This window comes from Bos javanicus, chromosome 21 (genome assembly GCF_032452875.1).
Source record: "Bos javanicus breed banteng chromosome 21, ARS-OSU_banteng_1.0, whole genome shotgun sequence".
Lineage (NCBI taxonomy): Eukaryota > Metazoa > Chordata > Mammalia > Artiodactyla > Bovidae > Bos > Bos javanicus.
The window spans coordinates 36,260,029-36,284,460 of record NC_083888.1 but is presented as its reverse complement, the minus strand read 5'-3'; the positions used below and the strand labels follow the sequence as shown (position 1 = coordinate 36,284,460).

The 24,432-nt window shown below is 35.4% G+C and overlaps 1 protein-coding gene across 8 annotated transcripts in view; it reads left to right on the top strand.

The window, feature by feature from the left end:
• NOVA1 (NOVA alternative splicing regulator 1) overlaps window positions 1-24,432 on the top strand; it is a 166,893-nt gene that overhangs the window by 32,178 nt on the left and 110,283 nt on the right. For 3 of the 8 annotated variants that reach the window (XM_061394910.1, XM_061394909.1, XM_061394907.1), the window contains one exon: window positions 22,025-22,126. The exons of the other annotated variants lie outside the window; for them this stretch is intronic. The gene's annotated coding sequence lies outside the window, so the exon portion shown is untranslated. The remainder of the gene's footprint in view (window positions 1-22,024; window positions 22,127-24,432) is intronic. 8 annotated transcript variants of the gene reach the window in all.

Below are 24,432 nucleotides of genomic sequence, written 5' to 3'. Positions count from 1 at the left end.
GCTGCTGCTGCTGCTAAGTCCCTTCAGTCATGTCCGACTCTGTGCGACCCCATAGACGGCAGCCCACCAGGCTCCCCCATCCCTGGGATTCTCCAGGCAAGAACACTGGAGTGGGTTGCCATTTCCTTCTCCAATGCATGAAAGTGAAAAGTGAAAGTGAAGTCGCTCAGTCGTGTCCAACTCTTAGCGACCTCATGGACTGCAGCCTACCAGGCTCCTCCGTCCATGGGATTTTCCAGGCAAGAGTACTGGAGTAGGGTGCCATCGCTTTCTCCGCCAGTCTGCCTTGCTGCTGCTGCTAAGTCACTAGAGTCGTGTCCGACTCTGTGTGACCCCATAGACGGCAGCCCACCAGGCTCCCCCGTCCCTGGGATTCTCGAGGCAATAACACGAGTGGGTTGCCATTTCCTTCTCCAATGCATGAAAGTGAAAAGTGAAAGTGAAGTCGCTCAGTCGTGTCCAACTCTTTGCGACCCCATGGACTGCAGCCTTCCAGGCTCCTCCATCCATGGGATTTTCCAGGCAAGAGTACTGGAGTGGGGTGCTATTAAATCAGCGTAAATATTTCATGTTATGCAGGCACCTTCAAGCAAATTTCATTGTGAAGCTTTTTAAAGATCTTATGTCATATTATGACTTTAACTTTTTCCAAAAGGATTTAATTCATCTTACATAAATACAAATTGCACAGTAATGTAGTTTTTTGTTGAGGTATAACTGACGGTATGCTGTGCTTAGTCACTCAGTCGTGTCCTACTCTTTACGACCCCGTGGACTGTAGCCCCTCAGGCGCCTCTGTCCATGGGGATTCTCCAGGCAAAGAATACTGGAGTGTCTTGCCATGCCTTCCTCCAGAAGATCTTCGCAACCCAGGGATCAAACCCAGGTCTCCCACATTCCAGGTGGATTCTTTCTTGTCTGAGCCATCAGGGAAGCCCATAATTGACATACATCATTATTTATATACAAAAGATTTAACAGTTTTATCTCACAAAAACACTAAATCAGATACACCTGCTAGACATATTTTTATAATTAAAAGTCCTTTACCATATGGTTTATATATCATGGTAGGATCTCTCTTTAACAGTTTTTCATTATAAACATGGATATGATAATACCTATATCTCAAGGGGTTATCATGAGTGATAGTGTGTGTAAAATACAGACTAAGCATACAATATAGAGACTAAGCCCTCAATGGTGGTGTTTCAGTGCAAAACAAAGTGTGATTATGGAATTATTTAAGCAATGTGTTCTTGACTTTTACCTTATTTAGTGGTGTTTGAGGTTCTCCTTATTTACCAAAGAAGAATGACTTAGATTCACATAAGAAATTATTACTAAAGGTAATTGTAGAAAATTGTTTAACATTTCTTCATTAAAGTTTCATTGTGCATAATTTCTTTAGGCATGAATTTGAAATTGTCTATGTAGTGGGAACCTTTGCTTCTCTGTTTTTAGGGAAGAATTATTCCATATCACATATGTGCCAGTTCACAGCTTAAACATCTTTTATCAGAACTGAAAGTATTTTGAGGTTTTATGTCCCAAGGGTTTGCAAGAGAAGGGGTGAGAAGCAGCTGAGCAGGGAATTGAAGAATGAATGCTGACTAATTGTCCCATTTATGCTGCTTATTCACTGGCAACCAAGTAGCTCTACTTTTAATTTTATTCTCTATTCTTATACAACCAAAGAAGCAATAGGTTTTGTTTACAGAAAGTGTTCTAGTTAAAAGCAGTTGTAGCTTCAGAGAAGAAAAAAATCACAACGAGTTAGCAGGTCTCAGAGAAAGGGACAGATTGTATACTGATGTATCTGTCCTGTATTATATTTGAGAGCTGCATATCTGGATCTAGACTTCATGCTGAAGTTGGAATCCTCACTTTTCACTCATATGAGTCCCAGCAATTTATTTAATTTGTTTCAAAAGTTTTCTCTTGTAAAATAGGGATAGTAATAGTACCTACTTCACTGAATTGTTAGGACTAAATTAGTAAATATGTATAAAGCAAGTGAAATAGTGCTTGATACACTGTAAATGCTGTGAAACTGTTCCCATATGCCATTAATCCTGGAGTACCAGAGTTTGTAAGATACACTGTCACTTTCTGTACCAAAGGGGGGAAAAATGTGGAGGAATATGTGTCTCAGAATCGATGCTATATAATATTGTTATTGGGTCCATAAGGTTAATAAGCTTTTCATATAGTGATTCATTTAAAAGGTGTTTAACCTGTTCCTCTATATTATAGTGCTTATATTTAATTGACTTTATAAATTCGTAGATATGATAGTGGTACTGTGTTTAGGGGAAAAATAGAACTATACCAAACTGTGCATGAAAATACTAAATTGACATGAGCTTTATATGTTGTTTTACCAATTTGTATTTTTTGTGGGAGAGCTTTCTATTTTGAAATTTATAAGGTATCTTTTGATGTCTAGCCTTTTGTTAATTTTGAGTGCATTTGCATACATTTCTAATGCATTAATAATAGTAGTTTTTAGTTATGTACTTTAGATCCTGCAGAATTCTAAAGTGTTTTCCATATTATCAAAGACAATATATTGTGTTCAGTAGTAGCACTTAGCAGTAAAAATAACAGGCTCTGGGGGCTCTGTAACAATGGGGTGGGATAGGGAGAGAGGTTCTAGAGGGAGGGAGCATACATATACCTATGGCTGATTCATATTGATACTTGGCAGAAAACAACAAAATTCTGTAAAAGAGTTATCCTTCAAATAAAAAAAAATAAGCAAAGATTTTGAAGTTTAAAAAAAAAATGATAGGCTCTGGAGTCAAATTGCCTGTCTTTAAAATCTTAATTCAGTCACTTACTAATCCCATCAAGTCACTTTACCTCTCTGTGCCTTTGTTTTCTCATCTGTAAAATGGGGAAATTAATAGCTCCTACCTTACAGAGTTGAAATGTGTATAAAAAGTGCTTAGAATAGTGACACATAGTAAGCACAACGTGTTTGCTCTTTTTATATTAATTTTATTCTTGCATTCTGAGTGTTTTTTATAGTTCTGATCAGTTTTATTAACTAGAATCCTTAGTAAACCAGATCTTTCTATTTGTTTTTACTCTTTTAAGATTATAAAGACAGACAGACCTGGGGCCATTTAACATAATATAGAGAACAGTTTGTATACCCCAGAGGTCTTAATGTGAATATGATAATGAATATCTATAATAATAACAATATAATTGTCAAAAGGTTAAGTAATGGTACTAATTCAAGAACATGTGGTAAGTTAAAAAAACTTTTAATAATGAGAAAGGAAAGTTTTATCACTTGAAGGTATAAAACTTCAATTCATCTCCATATTTTCTTATATGAAACTATGCTGGTTTGGATAATTGAGATATTACTATGTTAAAATTTGGAAGTTGATGTTAGTCTATTACTGTTTTATATATCAATGTGTTATTTTGCATTATAAGTTGGAAATGAATTTATTTACTTTCTTAAATTGATACTTGTAACTTAAATAATATACATACAGAATTTTTAAAAATGTAGTATTAGAAGCCTTGAAGCTAAGTAAAACATCCCCCCTGTTGCAAGCTTCCCACCTTCCACAGTAGTCTGCAGAGGCAGTCACTTTGCATTCTTGGAGCTGTTCCTTGTGGCATGTTCCTTGTTACTTAAAAGTAACACTTTTAAGCTGTTCTTTATTGATTTTTTTCTTATCAATTTACTTCCTGTTATTAATTGGGAATTTACTATTCTTACATTTATCATCTCGTTGTTTCAATGTGCTTATACAGTACTTAACTCCATTTACTCAACATACTTATCCAATAAGTATGATATTCAGATCAGATCAGATTAGTCGCTCAGTCGTGTCCGACTCTTTGCGACCCCATGAATCACAGCACGCCAGGCCTCCCTGTCTGTCACCAACTCCCAGAGTTCACTCAGACTCAAGTCCATCGAGTCAGTGATGCCATCCAGCCATCTCATCCTCTGTCGTTCCCTTCTCCTCCTGCCCCCAATCCCTCCCAGCATCAGAGTCTTTTCCAATGAGTCAACTCTTCCCATGAGGTGGCCACAGTACTGGAGTTTCAGCTTTAGCATCATTCCTTCCAAAGAAATCCCAGGGCTGATCTCCTTCAGAATGGACTGGTTGGATCTCCTTGCAGTCCAAGGGACTCTCAAGAGTCTTCTCCAACACCACAGTTCAAAAGCATCAATTCTTTGACGCTCAGCCTTCTTCACAGTCCAGCTCTCACATCCATACATGACCACAGGAAAAACCATAGCCTTGACTAGATGAACATTTGTTGGCAAAGTAGTCTCTGCTTTTGAATATGCTATCTAGGTTGGTCATAACTCTCCTTCCAAGGAGTAAGCGTCTTTTAATTTCATGGCTGCAGTCACCATCTGCAGAGATTTTGGAGCCCAGAAAAATAAAGTCTGACACTGTTTCCACTGTTTCCCCATGTATTTCCCATGAAGTGATGGGATCGGTTGCCATAATCTTCATTTTCTGAATGTTGAGCTTTAAGCCAACTTTTTCACTCTCCACTTTCACTTTCATCAAGAGGCTTTTGAGTTCCTCTTCACTTTCTGCCATAAGGGTGGTGTCATCTGCATATCTGAGGTTATTGATACTTCTTCCAGCAATCTTGATTCCAGCTTGTGCTTCTTCCAGTCCAGCGTTTCTCATGATGTACTCTGCATATAAGTTAAATAAGCAGTTAAATAAGCCTTGACGTACTCCTTTTCCTATTTGGAACCAGTCTGTTGTTCCATGTCCACTTCTAACTGTTGCTTCCTGACCTGCATACAAATTTCTCAAGAGGCAGATCAGGTGGTCTGGTATTCCCATCTCTTTCAGAATTTTCCACAGTTTATTGTGATCCACACAGTCAAAGGCTTTGGCATAGTTGATAAAGCAAAAATAGATGTTTTTCTGGAACTCTCTTGCTTTTTCCATGATCCAGCGGATGTTGACAATTTGATCTCTGGTTCCTCTGCCTTTTCTAAAACCAGCTTGAACATCAGGAAGTTCACAGTTCACATATTGCTGAAGCCTGGCTTGGAGAATTTTGAGCATTACTTTACTAGCGTGTGAGATGAGTACAGTTGTGCAGTAGTTTGAGCATTCTTTGGCATTGCCTTTCTTTGGGATTGGAATGAAAACTGACCTTTTCCAGTCCTGTGGCCACTGCTGAGTTTTGCAAATTTGCTGGCATATTGAGTGCAGCACTTTCACAGCATCATCTTTCAGGATTTGGAATAGCTCCACTGGAATTCTATCACTTCCACTAGCTTTGTTCGTAGTGATGCTTTCTAAGGCCCACTTGACTTCACATTCCAGGATGTCTGGCTCTAGGTCAGTGATCACACCATTGTGATTATCTGGATCGTGAAGATCTTTTTTGTACTGTTCTGTGTATTCTTGCCATCTCTTCTTAATATCTTCTGCTTCTGTTAGGTCCATACCATTTCTGTCCTTTATCGAGCCCATCTTTGCATGAAATGTTCCTTTGGTATCTCTGAATTTCTTGAAGAGATCTCTAGTCTTTCCCATTCTGTTGTTTTCCTCTATTTCTTTGCATTGATCGCTGAAGAAGGCTTTCTTATCTCTTTTTGCTATTCTTTGGAACTCTGCATTCAGATGTTTATATCTTTCCTTTTCTCCTTTGCTTTTTTCACTTCTCTTCTTTTCACAGCTATTTGTAAGCCCTCCCCAGACAGCCATTTTGCTTTTTTGCATTTCTTTTCCATGGGGATGGTCTTGATCCCTGTCTCCTGTACAGTGTCACGAACCTCATTCCATAGTTCATCAGGCACTCTATCTATCAGATCTAGGCCCTTAAATCTATTTCTCACTTCCACTGTATAATCATAAGGGATTTGATTTAGGTCATACCTGAATGGTCTAGTGGTTTTCCCTACTTTCTTCAATTTCAGTCTGAATTTGGCAATAAGGAATTCATGGTCTGAGCCACAGTCAGCTCCTGGTCTTGTTTTTGCTGTCTGTATAGAGCTTCTCCATCTTTGGCTTCAAAGAATATAATCAATCTGATTTCAGTGTTGACCATCTGGTGATGTCCATGTGTAGAGTCTTCTCTTGTGTTGTTGGAAGAGGGTGTTTGTTATGACCAGTGCATTTTCTTGGCAAAACTCTATTAGTCTTTGCCGTGCTTCATTGTTAAAATTTGGAAGTTTATGTTAGTCTATTACTGTTTTATATATCAATGTGTTATTTTGCATTGTAAGTTAGAAATGAATTTATTTACTTTCTTAAATTGATTCTTGTAACTTAAATAATATACATACAGAATTTTAAAAAACGTAGTATCAGAAGCCTTGATACTTATCCAATAAGTATGTTGCATTAAATCACTAAATATTGTTTCTTTCTGAGCAAAGTGATGTATTATGATTGTTTCCTTTCTCTTATAACTTTTTCTTTTGGGGGAGAGTTAGTAATAACCTTATTTCTATTTGCTCACTTTTTGGGTACTACTGTTTTTTTCTTAAATGTTTCAACTGACCTGTAACATGCATATCAGTACTTTTTGAGTGCTCAAACATGATTTCAGACTCTTATCAAATTTGCTTTTATTGGGGGAAACCTTTCCATCATGATCTATTCTACAATCCAGATTGGTTGCTTGCTATACCCAGTGTGTAGAGGACGTGTTGGGACTTCCCCTGGCTGTTCCATGTTAGATCCTTTATATCCTGAGTCCCACCCTTTCCTTACCCTTTTTCCTCCTTTATTTTATAGAGGTATATTTTCAGATGCTTCCTGATAAAGAGGTCATAAAAGTTTGCTGTCTTGAAAATATCTTCATTCCATCCTCACATTTGGTTGAGTATTAGCTTATGTGTGTAATTGTAGACTTTAACTTTTCCTCAGAATTGTGAAAGTATTGCTCCCTTCTCTCATTTTTTTGTTCTCTATCTCTAGTCATAGGACATGTGTTCGTCTGGATTTGTATGCCAGTTTTCTTGTGTTTCCTCTTCTTTTAAAAATTTGTCTTTATATTCTACTTGCTAGGAAATTTTCTAGGTGTTCTCTTTCACTGAATGTTTTGTTTCAGCAAATTTTATTATCTAAAAGTTCTTAACTGTTTCTCTAATTATTCAATTTTTTTACACAGTACATTTTTTGGCTGTAATTATCCTTTATTATGTCTGAGGATGGTAATAATTTTTTAAGGTCTCTTCAGCTCTTTGTATTTCCTCTAAGTACTTTTTTCTTGTTTGTTTACTTTGGTTTTAGTCTTTCACGTTGGAGACTTTTCTGAAAGCCTAGACTTAATGAGGTGCTACAGATTTAGTTGGTAGCTGTGTGTCTAGAGTTGTTTTGTGGATGGCTTCATTAGAGTAATCAAGCAAACAGCCAGTGTTAATCTTGGGAGATCTGAGGTTGTGGTATCTACATCTCATTTCTGGGGTCTTAAAGGTTCTCGGTGAATTTTCAAGTATTCTTTCTTGGACAGTTTACATCTGTCTGCCAGCAATTAAAAACCAGTTCAGGTCCAGCTGAACCTTGTCCTTTCACTCCTGTCTACCTTATACTTGGCAGTTCCAAGTCAGGAAGATCTCTATTTCAAGATACCCTCTAGAAGATCTTCTAGAGGCCGAAGCGGACATGTGGAATGAGGTGGTTAACCTATGTGTAGAAATGTTGTCTATCCAGCCTTCTAGAGCATCCCTCAGTATTCAGTTCTTACATACTCCAGCTTGAGGTTTCATTAGGCAAATTATCTTCTTATATTCTCCTCCTTTTCTGCCACTTAGCTTTCTGGATCCTGTGCTGTGCTGACTCAATCACTAGTCTTCTGCCTGAGTTTTTCATTTTCCAAAACTTTGTATTTGTTGTTGTCTTCTCTCCCATTCTCTTTGTCCTTCAGTTTTGTACTTTTTTTGTTATCTTAATGGAATTTCAGAAGGAAGCATCCTTAATTTGCCATACTTAACCATAACAATAATGGTAATAATAAGACTTGCTCTATATATTTTAATATTGATTTTGTTTTAATCTTCAAATAAATCCCATTAGAAAGACACTGCTAGTATCCTCATTTTACAGATAAAGGAACAAAATGATAAGTTGCCCAATATCACATGATTAATAAACAACAGATATGAATCTACAGACTTACTTTCTAGAACCTGAGGTTGATACTTCATCATTATAGACTAGAAGTCTACAATATGTCTCCATGACCTCTAGGGTTACTTTAACATACAGATTAAAACTCACTTTACATAAGACAAATAACTAGATTTTCATATATCTAAATTAGAAGAAAACCTCGTATCATATAAATATGTATACACATATACACCCCACTTATTACTTATGTGAAGAATAATTACTTATTACTTATGTGAAGAATAATTTTTTGGTAATACAAAACTTTAAGCTATTAGTTACCGCTTAATGCCATTCTCCTAAGTAAAAGTTTTAAATGCTATTTACTGTCTGAACTAGGGCACAGTGTTCTACACATTAAGTATAATTAAATAAAATCAGAGGACTGATAAATTTTAGTTGATCTGATTAAAATTTTTGTTTAAAAATTTTAGGAAGAATAGAAATACAAGATTTGTTTGCAAGATTACAAATAAATAAAATTTTTGTTTCTTTAAAAAATACTGTGGCCAAACACATGAAATGTAAAATAAACAGTTCTACTTTGAGTGTCACCAATTAAAAATAGATCTTCTTTGATACAGTTTGGTTTTTTCTTTTACAATAATAATAAATCATTTCTATTTTGTGTAATTTTTCTATCTTTCTGTTTCTTCAGTGTAGACAGAAACCTATTGCCTTCCTGCTGAGAATATAATTTCTGAATCTCGGCGATGTACTGTCAGCACAGTGAAGCAGGAAATTATTCTCCTGTGTCAGCTGCTGCTGTTAAAGAATAAAGAAAGTTTGGGATAGGATGCATTTCTGTTATCTGTACTCACAAATCTCATATGACATGCAAATAGATTTTAATTCAGCAGAGTTCAAAGTATTTTGTGCCAAAAGATACTCCCTGCTCTTGGTTCTTTCTCTACTCCCTCTAAAAATCCCAAGTGTATTTCCAAACTCCATGCTTTTATGTCTGTTTCAGTGCAAGTAGTCATCAAATTTATTCCACTTATTCAAGTCATAGAGCGTGTGGAAATGATGTTGTTTAGGACACTGGGAATATTGGTATATTAAACTTAATAATAACAGTAGCAGCATTGATAATGCTACTAATAGCTGATAGTAATATAGAACTTAATATGAGCCAGAGACAGCTTTGTCTCTACATGCTTTCCACATACTGAATTAGTTCACACAATAATTCTGTGAAGAAAAGACAGCACAAAAGATTAAATGATTTGCTGACAGCATGTATGTATGCAGCATGTAGGTATGTATAGTATATGTAGTCATGTGTATATAAGCATATACATGCATGTAAGTGTGTGTATGTATGAATACATATGCATACATGTATACATGCCTATGTATATCTATACACTTATGTATATGTGTGTGTGTATATATACAGACAAAGCCATGTAAATATATTTTTTCTATAAAATTAGAGGCAGGGATAGGATTTGCTTAGTCTGCTCCCAAGGTCTGCCCAATTAGCTATTGTGTTGTACTAATAGAATAGTCTCATATGGGCAACTTGTAGGAATTAGCAAATATTAAAAATCAGGTGAAAAATCTCAAAATCTGTCAATTTTATCCTTTAGTCTAATTTTTCCATGAATTGAGAAAGGACTGGTGTTAAACATAATTTTCGTGTCCAAAACATCTCAGGAGCTTGTATCATAGAGCACCACTTTGTTGGACAATCTCTACCTTGCATCTCTACATGGCATAGATAGCAAATTTCTATTTCCTTATCCAATAAAGTTTTGATTTTACTAAATTATCACAATGATTTCAGTATTAAATTTCTATAGCTTGGTGGTAGAAGAAATTATAATGCTCATTCTTTTTACATTTGATGAAATTATTAAGGACATGTATTATTAAAATGACAAACTATATTCTAGACATCATAAGGAGCTCTGAGAAATTCATGTACATTTTTGTCAACCTCAAAGTGGAGATGGTCTTAGAGTCATGATAAAGTCTATATATATTTTTAGTGTCATTATAAGGCATAAATTTGGTATATGATCTCTCTTAAATATCATTCTTAGATATTTAAATTTGGAAATGCTAAGAACAGTTGATAATAAGATAGTCTCAAATAAAAACCTGTCTACTCATATAAAAATGATATTAAAATTTATAGTTATCCTGTATTTTAAAAAATAGACATTCAGTATCCTTCAGGAGTATGGATAGATCTACACACTTTAGAAACATAGCCACTTTTATTTTAACTATAAAGGGTAGGAAACTATTTCCTTCTCTTGTGAAAATCATCTCATAGTTAATTTAGAATTTCCCTATTTCTATACATTTTCCATTGCATCTAAGTAATTTGCATGCTGTGTAGGCAGGGAGGGAAAACTTATCCTTGAATTCTTTCAGTCAAAAGTTTTCTATTTCAGTTTGCTGAAACAATATTACTTGGTTCCATGCTAACATCATCAGGTAAGCTGGGGAATTTTAGGATGACTAAAGTAAGTATATCACAAATACTAAAAATTATAATAAAGTTAAACTCTTAATACTGTTATATCTATGGCTTTATCTGGGTTCCTGAAATTAAAATAGCACATTGTTAAACTTAACAAAATATCTTGGCCTATTTAAAACTTGTTACCTACTTACAACTTTCCTATATTTAGATTATAATTTTATTGAGCTTTATGGCATGAATTGCCTTTATAAACTAACATGCCCTGTGATCCTAGAAACTTAAAATATTACTTGCATATGATGACAGCAAGTTTGGGTAGCTGTGTGTTTAGATTTATTTCTAATTTTGAATGTATGGAATTCTTCTTAGGCTCTGTCACTGTATTCCATTTTAAGTGCAGGTAGCCTGAAAAAGAAGCTTTACATTGAAAATGTGTTTTTGTTTTTGGTAAAGCTATAAAAATAGCTTTACAGAAAAATGTCATTGGAAAAATGAAAATAAAAAAAAATCTTACCTTGATAAAATCATTTCATATCAGCCATTGTAACAGTGTTACATTGTTTCTCTATCTGCATTGCACCTAAATCACCATATTTAAAAATCATATAATATCTTTTTTTATAATTTACTTTCAAATTTACTTTCATGGCCATTGCAGAAAAAATCTGTCACCATTTGCACTTAGATTTTGGGGGGCTATTTCTGTTTCCAGGTAATTATCCTAAACTTTTTTACTTGTTGACCTCATTAATAGAACATCTACTTTAAAAAAAATAATAGTCTGCATTTCTTAGAGCAATTTTGGCGGTAGTGGTGGTTCAGTTTCTAAGTCATGTCCATCTCTTACAACTTCATGAACTGTAGCCTGCCAGGCTCCTCTGTCCCAGAAATTCTCCAGGAATACTGGAGGGAGTTGCCATTTCCTTCTCAAGGGGTTTTTCTCCACACAGGGATTGAACCCAGGTCTCCTGCACTGCAGATGGATTCTTTACTGGCTGAGCCACCAGGGAAATCCAGAGCAGTTTTAGTCTTACGGAAAAATTTAGTAGAAAGTCCAAGGGAGGTGCCATATGCAGTTGACCCTTCATATTGGCTACTGGTGTCCCAGGTGACACAGTTGGTAAAAAAAAATTTGTCTGTCAACGTAGGAGATGCCAGAGATGTGGGTTAGATCCCTGAGTCAGGAATATTCCCTGAAATAGGAAATGGCAGCCCAATCCAGTTATCTTGCCTGGAAAATTCCATGGACAGGGAAGCCTGGTGAGCTGTAGTCCATGGGGTCGCAAAGAGTCGGACACAACTGAGCACACACACAACTAAGCACTTCATACCCACAGGTTCTAAAGCCTTGGATTCAGACAACCAAGGATTGAAAATATTTTGGGAAAAAAAAATCCAGAAAGTTCCAAAAGGGAAAAATTCAAATTTGTTGTGTGCTGGCAAATAGTTACATAGAATTTACATTGTATTAGGTATTAGAAGTACTGAGGCTGATGGCTTAGCGGATAAAGACATAAAGGATCCTCTTGTAGCTCAGCTGGTAAAGAATGCCTGTAATGCGGGCATTCAGTTCAGTCGCTCAGTCATGTTCGACTCTTTGCTACCCTACCCCATGGACTGCAGCACGCCAGGCTTCCCTGTCCATCACCAAATCCCAGAGCTTGCTCAAACTCATGGCCATTGAGTAGGTGATACCATCCAACCATCTTATCCTTTGTCGTCCCCTTCTCCTGCCTTCAGTCTTTCCCAGAATCAGGGTCTTTTCCAATGAGTCAGTTCTTCACATCAGGTGGCCAAAGTATTGGTGCTTCAGCATCAGTCCTTCCAGTGAATATTCAGGACTGATTTCTTTTAGGATTGACTGGTTGGATCTCCTTGTAGTCCAAAGGACTCTCAAGAGTCTTCTCCAACACCACATTTCAAAAGCATCAATTCTTTGGCACTTAGCTTTCTTCACAGTCCAACTCTCACATCCATACATGACTAGTGGAAAAACCATAGCTTTGACTATATGGACCTCTATTGGCAAAGTAATGTTTCTGTTTTTTAATATGCTGTCTAGGTTGGTCATAGCTTTTCTTCTGAGGAGCAAGTGTCTTTTAATTTCATGGCTGCAGTCACCATCTGCAGTGATTTTGGAGCCCCCCAAAATGAAGTCTGTCACTGTTTCCGTTGTTTCCCCATCTATTTGCCATGAAGTGATGGGACTGGATGCCATGAACTTAGTTTTCTGAATGTTGACTTTTAAGTCAACTTTTTCACTCTTCTCTTTTACTTTCATTAAGAGGCTCTTTAGTTCTTCGCTTTCTGCTATAAGGGTGGTGTCCTCTGTATATCTGAGGTTATTGATATTTCTCCTGGAAATCTTGATTCCAGCTTGTGCTTCATCCAGCCTGGCATTTCACATGATATACTCTGCATATAAGTTAAATAAGCAGGGTGATAATATACAGCCTTGATGTACTCCTTTCCCAATTTGTAACCAATTTACAATGCAAGAGACTCTGTTTCAACTCCTGGGCCAGGAAGATCTCCTGGAGAAGGGATAGGGTACCCACTCCAGTATTCTTGGGCTTCCCTTGTGGCTCAGCTGGTAAAGAATCTGCCTGCAATGCAGGAGGCCTGGGTTTGATCCCTGGGTTAGGAAGATCCCCTGGAGAAGGGAAAGGCTACCCATTCCAGTATTCTTGCCTGGAGAATCCCCATGGACAGAGGAGCCTGGCAGGCTACAGTCCATGGGATCGCAAAGAGTCGGACATGACTGAGCGACTGAGCACAGCACATACACTGTTCAGGAGACACAGCAGACGCAGGTTTGATCCCTGGGTCAGCAAGATCCCCTGGGGGTGGAAATGGTGGTCAGTTCCAGCATTCTTGTCTGAAAAATCCCATGGACAGAGTAGCCTGGCAGGCTCCAGTCCGTGGGGTCACAAAGAGTCGGACACAACCAAGCGACTGAGCACACAAGTGTTATAACTAATACAGATATATTTAATGTTTATGGGAGGATTGCATAGAGTATGTGCCAGTACTGTACAATTTTATATAAGGCACTTGAGCATCCTTGGATTTTGGTATCTGCAGGAATCTGGGGCTAATTTCCCATGGACACTGAGGGTTGACTCTACTTTTTTTATTGTCCATACTTCTGCCCCTCACCCCACCCCACCCTGGCACACAGTTTTTTCTTATTAACATCTTACATTAGTATGATACATTAAAATTTTAGTGTCTTTACAAATGTATAATGATATGTATCCATCACTGCAGTGTCATACATAACAGTGTCACTGTCCCAAACATCACCTGTGTTCTGCCTCATCCCGCTTTTCTTCCCCATGTGTCTTGTGCACATGTGGTAAATCACTTCAGTCCTGTCCTACTCTGCAACTGCATGGACTATAGCCCACCAGCCGCCTCTTTCCATAGGATTCTCCAGGCAAGAATACTGGAGTGGGTTGCTGTTCCCCTCAGGGGATCTTCCCAGCCTAGGGGTTGGATCCGCATCTCCTGTGGCTCCTGCATTGCAGGTGGATTCTTTACCCCTGAGCCACCGAGGAGCACCCCCATGCATCTCTGGCAACCATTAATCTTTTCACTGTATGCATAGTTTTGCCTTTTCCAGAATGTCATATGCTTGAAATCATAGAATATGTAGCCTTCTTCAGATTGGCTTTTTTTCATCTTGTAATATGCATTTAAGCTGTCCTTATGTCTTTTTTTGTGGTATGATACCTCATTTCTTTTTATATAATAAGGATATACCACAGTTTGTTTATTCATTCACCTAGTTGAACACCATGACTGCTTCCAGGTTTTGACAATTATGAATAAAGCTGCTATAAACATTTGTGTGTAGGTTTTTTTGTAGATACGAGTTGTAGCTCATTTGCGTAAATGCCAAGGAGTGTGATTGCTGAATCATATGGTGAGAGGATGTTTAGTTTGAACGAAACTGCCAGACTGTTTTCCAAATTGGCTGTACTGTTTTCCATTCCACTAGCAGTGCGTGAACGTTCCTGTTGCTCTACATCTTCAGTAACATTTGGTGTTGTCAGTGTTTTGGGTTTTAGCCATTCTAATAGGTGTGTAGTGGTGTCTCATGGTTGTTTTAGTTTGCAGTTCCCTAATGACTTACTGTTATATCCCCATCAAATCTATATCTTGAATTTCTAATCATCTAGTACCTCATGACCTTACGCCTTTATATGGAGTTAGGAGGATCTTTTTAGAGTTAATCAAGTTAAAGTGAGGTTATTACAGTGAGTCCTAATCCAGTATGACTGGTGTTCTTATAAAAACAGGGAAATTTGAACACAGGTATGCATACAGGGGGTATGCCATGGGAACATGAAGACTGCCATCTGTAAGCCAACGATTGAGGCCTGGAATCTGATCCTCCCCTCACAGCCCTGCCAACACCTTGATTTCAGACTCTGGCCTCCCAAACTGTGAGATGATTAATTTCTGTTATTTAAGTCCTCCAGTTATGGCAGCCCTGACAAACTAATACACATTTGATTGATGTTCTGCATCTTTTCACATACTCATAGGTCATCACTTTACTGTTTTGGTAAGGTGTCTTTTCAGACCTTTGGCCCGTTTTTTAAATTGAATTCATTTTCTAGTTGTTGAATTTGAGTTTTTTGTCTTTTTAGATTACTAGTCCTTTATCATATATGTGTTTTCTAAATAATGTCTGTATTTATTTGTAAATAAATATCTTAGCTTGTTTTTTCATTCTCTTAACGGGCTTCTTTGTTTTCGCCAAGCAAAAGTTTTTAATTTTAATGAAGACCAATTGATGAATTATTTTCTTTTATGGATTGTGCTTTTGGTGTTGTATCTGAAAAGTTACTGTCAATTCCAAGGTCACCTAGATTTTTCTCCTATGTTATATTCTAGGAGGTTTATAGCTTTGTCTTTTTTCTGTTTTGAGCTCATTTTTAATAAAAGGTTTATTTTCTGCATCTAGATTTTTTTTTTTTTTTGATACGGATGTCCAGTTAAACCAGCACCATTTGTTGAAAAGGTTATTCTTTCCTCACTGACTTTTATTTGCTTCTTTGTCCAGGATCAGTTGACTATATTAGTATGAGTTTGTTTAGGGCTCTTTATTCTCTTCCATTGATCAGTTTTTCTGTTCTTTGACTGATATCAAACAGTCTTTAATACTGTTACTTTATAGTAAGTCTTTTTCTTTTACACCAGTGATTAGAATGTTTAATAATAAAATATTCATATGTCACTTTACACAAAAGATCCTAGAAGATGTGTAACAAAAATAAACAAAAAGACAATCTTGTATGTGAGACCTCCAAATGGCATTTTCACTATCTGGACCTTTTAGGTTTTATGTAGTTACTATGTGTGTGTGCTCAGTTGCTCAGTCGTATCTGACTCTTTATGATCCCATGGACTGTAGCCTGCCAGGCTCCTCTATCCATGGGATTTTCCAGGCAAGAATACTGGTGTGGGTTGCCGTTTCCTTCTCCATGTACTAAGTCTTAAAGTCTGATAGAGTCAGTCTTTCAGCTTTGTTCTTCTCCTTCAATATCGTGTTGACAATCCGGCTGACATTATTTACTAACAGTGAATTAACATGTAAGTTTGAAATACTTGAGTTTAAGTGATTTTCTTTATACTTTTCAATGTACTTATAAATGATAATATTTATTCTTATATCCTGTGAAAAACTAGACTAGCAAAAAGGTATAATTATAGAACTTAGTTTTGTAACTTTGAGTCATATTACTTATCTTTTGTTGTATCTCTGAGAACTAACTGATAAAATATGTTATGTACCAGGCATAATTTAGGATAAGTGATTGTAAAATGAATAGGATTATTACACAAGAAGTTATAAACATCAGTGTAATAGGATCCTATATTCTCTAAAAGTGTGACATTTAAACAGAATTATTATGTATTATTTAGTCATGTAAAATCTTGATACCTTTATTTATTTTAAAAGATACACCTGTTTTCAGAGAATTCCTATTAAATTTTAATTTGAATATTAAATAAATGGAAAATTTAGATGACAGCCCAAGTTATTAAGATATAAATCAAGGCAGAATATTCTTTAAAATTGTGTTTCAGGTTACTCCAATATGAATATCAAAAATGTTCCTTTAAGACAAACATTTTAAACTCTTGTTTTCTTTTCTTTTTTACTTTTTCCTTCTGTGGATCCTTTTTGTCTTCAAGCTTCTAAGTTTAGTATCCGATTTACAGGATTTTGCTTTTTAGTTTCTATACAACCTAGTATTCTCTACAAATGTATATAATATTTATATTTGTTAGTCTTTATATTAAGACAGTATTATTTACAAATGTTCAAAATATATAACTTTTATACACAAGGAAACCTAAAGAATTACTTATGAAATACTCATAGTCATATAATTACTAGTTCTTAAGAAGAATAAATTACTTCTTCTTAAGAATAAGAAGTAATATGGTTATACAAGTATTCAGCTTGAATATTTTAGAGAGATGAAAAGCAAATAAATCATTTACTAGCTCATTGGTGTTAACCATTTCATAATACAGTATGGCTTGAGATGACGGGGTTGGAGAGTTAAGTGGGAATGCAAACATGAAGTTTTTTATTTTTCTCCAATCTGACCTTTGTTTATGATTGGTCAAATCAGTTTTTGTTTGTTTCTTTACTCCAGGGAAATGTTAAAGCTTTCTGGACACGTCAAAAAATCAATTTAGTCTGACTTTAGTAAAGTCAGTTTAATCTGACTTAGTTTGATTACCTTTATGCTGCTGCTGCTGCTGCTGCTAAGTCGCTTCAGTCATGTCCAACTCTGCGCGACCCCATAGACGGCAGCCTACTAGGCTCCCCCATCCCTGGGATTCTCCAGGCAAGAACACTGGAGTGGGTTGCCATTTCCTTCTCCAGTGAGTGAAAGTGAAGACACTCAGTCTTATCCGACTCTTAGTGACCCCATGGACTGCAGGCCACCAGGCTCCTCGATCCATGGGATTTTCCAGGCAAGAGTACGGAGTGGGTTGCCATTGCCTTCTCTGATTACCTTTATAGTAAAATTTAAAATGGCTTTTCCCCTTCTACTCAGTGCTGCTTAGGCTATTCTGAGAGACTCTAGTGTGGAAGGGGTTGAATCTAGTCAGTCATTCAGGCTGCTCATTCCAGTGAGTAGAGAGTGATCTGCTTTTGTTTGTCCTCCTGAGTGTTGGTGCTTGGAGGAGAGAGGCAAAAAGGGATAAGATGCCCCTAATTAAGTTGTGCATCTTTATTTTCTCTATTTCTGATCATCTGAAAAACCCTCATGCCTTCTGTAGGGAAAGAGGCAAATACTACTCTTGATGTGTCATGTGTGTTAAACTTTTTTGGGGGGATGAGATATTTTTGAAATGTCACACTATCCAGTTTGTCTTTTTCTACTCCTTCGCAGTTTCTGCTTCTCCAGTATGCACCCAGCCCCAATGGGATCCCCATTGTCTAGAGGCATAAATCCAACTACTTTGATAGCCTCACTCTTTGCTGTTTTAAATAGTGACTTCAGTTCTCTCTACCTGTTTTCCATTCCACCTCTGTTTTCCCACGTCCTCATATAGGCATGGCTAAGGGGGTATGGGCATGGGATGATGAGCAAGTCTAAACATAAGCAAAAGTCCAGCTGAGTGATGAGGTAACCAGTTTTCCATTCATGCCCATCTTTTGGCCCACTCTGTTATTATTTGGGCTCTTGGAAATTGCGCTGTCCAACTACATTAAGTCAGTGAAGCAGACTCTGATGATTGACTCACTCAAGATGGGCAGGGGTAGGCAGTTTGGAGTAAAGAGAAACTAAACTTGTTTAGACTGTCTTTTAAATGTGAAACACTTGAGTGGTGATTTTTTTGTTCATAGTCGTGGATTGTAATGCCAATTTCTGTCTATGGGAGAAGTCCCACCTGATAGTCTGTTAGGTAAATTTTCTCAAAGTCTTGCTGATACTTCATTCTTGCTGTCTATCATCAGTTCCACCACAGCAGCTAGTGTGAGCCTTTTAAAAGATTGAACAGGTTATATCTCCTAGTCAAATTACTGCAGTGTCTTTCTCTAAGAGTTAAAAATCTGAAGTCCTTATATTATCCCATGTTAAAACTTGATCATTTGGCCTCCAAGGCCCTACATTATCTCATCGTTTGTTCTTGTCTCAGGTCTTTGCTTTTGCTAGTCCATCTGTCTGCAGTATTCTTACCCCAAATCGTCAGTCTGTGGACTCCTGCCACTTCATTCTTTACTCATATAAAGCTGCTTCCTTGGGTTTTCTTTGTACACTCTTAAAATAGTGTATTCGTCACTCTTTTCTCATAGCCTGCTTTAGTTTTAGTACATTGGTGAATCATTTTCTTACATTTTATTATATATTTAATGGTTTGTTTAATGTCTGTCTTTTCGATTAGCATATCATCAAAGGACAAATCACTGGCTCCTTTGTTCAGTGCTTTGCCCAGTGGCTAAAATGGGACCTGACCCATATGAGAAAATCAACTTTTTTGTTGTTGAGTGAATGAATGAAATGCATGCTACTTTCTGTACTCAAACTTTAGAAGTAGCTTTGATTTTTCTTATAATTTTTACCCTCTTATTGTTTTACAAAGTAGTATGCTTTAAATTTTTTACAGATCTTTTATCATTCTTAACTGTATATTCCCATTGTTAGCATCCCAGTTGAACCATCTGCACCTCTAGTTCATCTCCCATGCTGCTGCTGGAAATGGTTTTTATAATAATACTTCTCAAAATGCCACTTATCTGGAATAAAATATTGAAAAATTCCTTAGCATAATTGGGCCTGTCCGTGTTGTCCTTCTCTTCACTGGCCCTTCCATGTGCTCTATATTCTGTGCTTATCCTTTTCACTGTAGTACTCTGAATGCTTAATATGCTTCTCTCTCCTACTTCTGTGCCTTTCCTTAAAGCCTCTACTGTTTGTTCTTACCGCTGTATATTTTATTGGTGTGTGAATACATAAAATATAACACCTGTAATGAGAAGACTCAAGGAAAAGTACTTTACATTTGAAATGATTGGGAACAAACTACATAGTTGCACTGTATGCCATTATTTCAGATGTATTTGCAAGCTTATTCCTTCACTGAGCATCTTAATACATGGTAACAGTTTATTTGTCAATTTTTAATGGCTATTTAAAAGTTACCAAAACCCTGAAGAGCACCATGCACACTGTTTTGTAATTCTATTTGTAATAATTGTGAATTCATTTTAAAGGTAAGGTTTATCTACATATTGTAACTCTAAAGCTTCTTTTTAAAGGATGTGTATGTATGAATATTTGTTGTATCTCTTACCTCAGAAAATTAAACTAAGAAAATGGTGTATGAAAGTAAAAGTATTTGTATAACCTTTTTAGAAAATGTGTTTCCTTGATAGATTCTTCCAATTAAGATTTTTTTGTTGTTGTTTGAAAGGCCAGACTGATAAAGAAAGTGAAGTAACTTTATATAAACAATTGAAGCCAATTTTTTTTTTCATGTCTGAATCTTTTCCAAGTAAGTACTGTGTCACAGAAGGGACCAATGTGGCTTTTGGGAAAATGTAGACTCTAGGCGTATGTAGCAGTGTTTCAAAACTTGTATTTAGCATTTTTGTATCTAAACTAATGCAGAAGTGTGTAGCTTGTGATGTTGATCTCTTTTAGAAGACACACCTAAATAAAAATAGAAGACACAGCTAGCTAAAAGTAATCTATTATGAAGTTATATAGCAGTAAACAAAGATGGGGCCCTATAAGGAAGTTTTGTTTGACACAGCTCTTTTGAAGAGTTACTGCTGTTACTCATAATAATAGGTCAATGTTAGGTGCTTTCTGTGAGTTATTTCATTTAATGGTTGGAACTTCCTTGTGTCTGTTCTTCACTTTACATAATGAGCTGCTCAGATTTAGGGATTTGATTTAAGTGATTACTGTTCCTTATTCAGTTGAATGTCTTCACATTATTTACCAGTAGTTCCTTAAACTTTTTTGGAAAATCACAGAGCCTTTTGAAAACCTGACAAAATCCCATTTCCCCAGGGAAAAAAAATATACTTAGGCACCTGTATAATATGTCTTTAGCCTGCAATTTTGCAGAATTCCTAGTTTTCCTAATTCCCATATGTAGACCCCAGATTGGGAATCCCTGATCTATGTCTTCTTTTAATAAAGAGACTGGGGAATTCTGCATATTTTCTTCCTTTGCAACCTCTTGTCACTTAAAGGAAATAATATTCCTTTACATTATTACTTATTATAGAAAGAGTTTAAGAAAGCTGAAAGGAAATTGTAGGCTATCTCTGACCTCACTGAATATATACCAAAATAAATCTGTTATGACAATTGAGATTCAGATAAGTTTGATGAAAGAACACTTTTTAATGGTCTGATTTGTTGGCCTTTGCATCAAAGCATTCTCAATCTGTTTCAGGAACCTAAATGTGTTATTTTGAAATAATGTAGTCAGTTACCTCTTCAGATTAGCATAAATATAGTAGCTGTGCCTAGAGATAGAAGATTAGAAAATACCTCCCCGCCTAGTGATTGGGTGATACTATACTTCTTAGAGAACAGTTTCTGGATTTTTATCTTCTGATTCCATCAAAGATAAATCATATAGAATGGGTGTTGTTTTTGTAGTAGAAGTAGGATATAGTAATTATTTTATGTATTGATGAGCTGAAATTATCGTGTAATTGGTGAATTCATTGTTTATATGACCAAAGGAAGAAGATGTATTTAGATTCTAATTCATTGTCACTTTGAGGAAGAGAAGTTGTCATTTTCTAATTAGGTCACTTTTAAAGCTCCATTATATGAAAAATAGCCCTGTATAGTTTTTGAGGACTGGTTTTTTTTTTTTTAATAAAATGTTTAACATGAAGTAATTAAGAATTTCAGAATGTTTTTCCTTACAGTTCTTTTTAGATATTTTCATGTTACTTATGTTTCAGTTTTGATATCTCACCTATTTTGTTTTTAACTCCTTGAATTGTTATCTAAAGCAAATAAATTGGCCAAACAGAGTAAAGAATCTTACTGTATACATTTACCTGGTTTTAGGAAAATTACTATAGAAATAATGCCATAAGTCAATAAACAATGTTTGGGTTTAATTTTTTGACATATGTTTCAGTAATGATACTTAGTTATATTGTGAATTGAATAACTGTATTTTTATTTTTTCCGTCTCATTCTTAACATTCAATTTTTAATTGAATAGCAGCCTGTCTGTGTAAGGCTCTTGTAACTAAACGATGTATTCTGCTTTGCTGTGGCACAGTTTTCAGACAGCCACTTTTGTTGTTAAATGTTTTCATTTTCTATAGTACTTTTCATCCCTGTATATATGTACAGGAGTCACTTCACCCACCACCGAATTGCAGCCACTTCTGAAGTGGAACGCAGCAACTGTTTAACAGCGCACTTTCCCCTAGGTGCTGACAGCTGTAGAAGAAATTGTACATGGTCCTGTACAGAAGGTATTTCTCCACTGTGCCATCTGCAGAGTGAAACTGACTAGGAGTACTACATAGACTGTAAGTTTCTTGTGTACCCGCCCTAGACTGGAAAACCCAAAACGAGAGAATAACACAAAACTGGGAAGCATCATTGAAAAATGTATTGAGGTCAGTTAAGCTTAGTGCTGCTCTCCCTGGCTCTAAATTTTTTAAGGTCATCTAATTTGTGATTGGTACTGATTACGTAGCAAATAAATGGATGCACTCATTGGAAATTATTTTATTCTAAAAGCAAATGTAACTAAAATGCTTTTATAAGTACTTCACTTTTAATGAAACTTGTGAATCTATTAAATAATTTTCAAATGACCAAATCAATATTATATAAGATTTTAGAGCTATATTCTTAAAGTAACAAATCAACTTATAATTCAATAAAATATCCTAATTAGTTTTGCTTGCAGTTATCTATGCCTTAGTCTTAATTTAATACTTTCACTCTTTTTGTGAAAGTTTTGCAGCAAAACCAGTTTTTTATGAATGTAGTTTTGATTTTTTGTTTTAGAAACACTGTTTAAAATTTTTACCATATTGAAAGAAAGCATGGGAGAAAAGACTAAGTATTTGAACTTCCACTTAGCATATTTTAGTTGCTCTCTCCCATGTAATTATTTAATAATATCCCTTTTTTCCTTTTGTAAAAGCAATTTTACAAGAGTGCTGCTTTTGTAAGTTTGGCATGGTTATGCTTTATAGGATAGGAAAATAACATTAAGAACCACTGTGTCATTTTATACAATATGATATGGATTGTTATATTTCATTGTTTTGTTTTTTTAGTCAAATAGTATGACTTACTAGTTATATTTGTGTGTATGTTGAGTATGGGTGTATCTATAAACATTTATATGGCAGGAATTAGACTCTTTTAGTCTTTAGAAAGTCTTAATCTTATAGTGTCTTTTGTTTTAGGTAACTTTAACATGTGTGTGATAACTTAAATGATATTTGTGTACATCTCTAAACCTATAGATTCTCAATGAAAGCAGATAAAAGCCTCTCTGGGCCAGTTTGTTTACTTGTAAAATGAGGTGGGTGGAAAAAATTATTTTCTAGAGACTGTTTCTTTAAGTGTTTTCTGTTCCACTAAATAGTAGAATTCAATGTATTCAAAATTGTACCTTACGTTATGTAACCAAGATATTTTGGTTCAAGTGATTTTGTTCTAGTTAGAATATTATTTGTACTAATTAAATACCAAGTGGTGCTATTTTAGAATCAAATAGGAGGTCTAATTTCCTACAGACTTGACTGTCTCTAATTTTGTAGTGGAGTTACTCCCAATGTTTTGGAATAAATTTTTTTGAGACTAAATACAGCCTGATTTCCGTCAGGAAACATCAAGTATATTAGGAAAAGCTAAACTTCATTTACCTTCAGAGAATAATGTACTTAAATATTTCCAAAACACTAACTTTTTTAGGAGATTTTAACCCTTATTTGCATACACTTAATACTTCACTCAGTAGTCAAAACATTAAAAAAGTAAATATCAGTATTTTAAAAAAATATAGTTTTAGACATAATATACTTGTGTTTCTCTAGCAAGAATGTATTTTATCAGTATGTGAAATATTTGCTTTGCTATAATTGGTTCCTTTGCATTTTCTACATACAGTGTAAGTATTAATCCTATTCATCTTATTAACTGAAGTACTCATACTTGACAGAATAAACCATATGTTTTATAAATATATATTATTTTACTGTTAGTGAAAAGGAATGAACTATACCTGTGGTGTATATTTGAATAAATATTTTTCAGTTATACAGGATATTTAATTGTTATATTTTATATATTCTGGGCTGATGAAATTTAATTAGATTTATATAAAATGTATACTTTAATATAGTCCCAGTGTATGGTATTTGGAAAAAAGGAATTATATGGAAATTTTCATTTTTATTTAATATGCTTGTGTACTATTTGAATTTAATGAACATGTACTGCTTGTGCAATCAAAAATAATGTTGGTGTTTTAAGTTCAGTTGTACATTTGAAACAGTTTATTTAGAAATTATTCTTATTGCATAAAGTATCTTATAGATGCGTAATATCTCTATTTAACTTTTTATTTTCCAAAGGGGAGCTTATTATCATATTGTGAATTGTGATCAGGCATATTAATCTATATTCTCTTCATAATTTTGGAATTCAGAAATAAATACTAAATCAAGAGTAGTTAATCTTAATGAAACCTTTATTTTTTCATCCTCCATTATACTTTTCTGTTTGAAATAGGAAAAATAAATCAAATTCATAGATAATAGGAATTTCTAAATAATTGTATGTCCTTAGACCTCTAGCAGTAATGTTCTGGCAA